General features: G+C 39.5%; 1 pseudogene; it reads left to right on the forward strand.

The window, feature by feature from the left end:
• The first annotated feature begins 998 nt into the window (after positions 1-998).
• Positions 999-1,837, forward strand: LOC103728484 (annotated as a pseudogene).
• The last annotated feature ends 28 nt before the right edge of the window (positions 1,838-1,865 follow it).

The raw sequence follows: 1,865 nt of genomic DNA on the forward strand, positions 1-1,865 counted from the left end.
TTTTTTTGTATTTGTTGAGGTTTGTTTTGTATCCCAGTATGTGGTAAATTTTTGAGAAATTTCCATGGGTTACTGAATGGAACGTGTATTCTTTGGTGCTTGGGTGGAATATTCAGTAGATGTCTGTTAGCTCCATTTGATATACGGTATAATTTAATTCTGATGTTTCTCTGTTTATTCTTTGTCCAGTTGACCCCCTTGTCTAATGGAGACAGTGAGATATTGAAGTCCCCTACTACTACTGAGTTGTGGTTAATCTGTGTCTTAACATTCTGTAGTGTGGTTTTCATGAATTTGGGTGTACCACGGTTTGGTGAATGTGTTTAAAATTGTGGTATCTTCTTGGTTGATTGTTCTATTGATCAGAATATAGTGACCCTCTTTATCTCTTCTGATTAGTTTTAGTTTAAAGTATTTTGTCAAGTATTAGAATTGCAACTCCTGCTTGTTTCTTAGAGTCATTTATTGGAGGGTTTTTTTTTTTTTTTCCATTCTTTCACCTTAAGGTAATGCCTGAAGGTGAAATGAGTTCCTTGTAAACGACAAAAGTACGGATTTTGTTTCTTAATCCATTCAACTAGCCTGTGTCTTTTGACTAGAGAGTTCAGTTCATTGGTACTAAAAGTTATTCTAGAAGGATGTTTATTGGTTGCCATCATTTTGATTAATGCTAGCATTCTTTGTTTAATTTTGTGTTTCTGCAAATATACGTTCATTTAGTTTGTTTCTGTTGCCCTTTGGAGGATTCCTTTCTCCATAAGCTGTCTAAACACCAGTGCACTGAATAAGTCATTCTTTAGAAACATGAAGCGTGGTACCATGACACATAGAAAATATTTTTATAAGGAGAATTATTTGGAGGAATGTGTTATTATTTTTTTTAAGTAACTGAAGACAAGGTGGAGGCAACTCTGGAGGTCTTGCTCACCAGTGGAATCAAAGCCACCACACCCCCAGGAAAAAGCCAACCTGAGAGGCAGGTTCCAGAGTTCTGAAACATGGAAGCACATGGAGTGTCTAGAAGCAGCATGCAATTGGGATTTCTGTGCCAGTACTGTAGCCAGTTTCTGAAAATGGACAGGAGCTTGAAGATCACAGACTGGGTCATCATCCTGGATCTCACAACTCAATTACTTACCACAAATCGAGAGAAACCAGGAGAGACCCCAGAAGGAAGAGGCTAACTGAAGGGAGGAACCATTTATTGAAACTTGCCAGATTGCCGTCTTTCACAGATTCATCCTTCACAGTCAGGATGATGTCTACAGAAAGTGCTCAAAATCTCACTCTGATCTGGGAGGATTTTAATGGTGGAATCATACAGAACCTCACCTGAAGGCTCAAGGTCACTTGGGACCTTTTTGATATCATGTTGGGCCAGACAGATATGGATCACCCACTGTGTGGAGAATACACAGATATTCATTTAGAGCAGCTACACACTCAACTCAATGTCTGTGACAATGAGTGTTGGAACAATAAATGCTGTTTGGAGAGCCTGGAGAGAATGAATAAGAATGAATGAAGAGATGAAAGAGAAAGACAGTGGAGAGCTACAGAAGGACTTGACAGAGCTGATGTTAGAGGAGTAGAGGCAGGGTTCAGGAGCAAAAAGATGTGGACAAGAACTACAAGCCAGTGGCAAAAAATCTGGATCAGGAGAGAGCTTGGTACCAGTGAAAATACAGTGAATTTATTAGTCAAGAGCTGGAGCTGGATGATGAGCCGAAGACTGTAGAAAATGATTCAGTATGGCCAGATGCAGCTAGACAAGCTGAAGAAAACCAGCGTCTTTAATATGACCTTCCATTCCTGGCAAATTTGGCACAATCAATAACTCTAAATAGGTCGCTTGCCTATCTTGC

The sequence above is a fragment of the Nannospalax galili genome, unplaced genomic scaffold (assembly GCF_000622305.1).
Source record: "Nannospalax galili isolate Female #2095 unplaced genomic scaffold, S.galili_v1.0 C49341781, whole genome shotgun sequence".
In the NCBI taxonomy this organism is placed as follows: Eukaryota; Metazoa; Chordata; class Mammalia; order Rodentia; family Spalacidae; genus Nannospalax; species Nannospalax galili.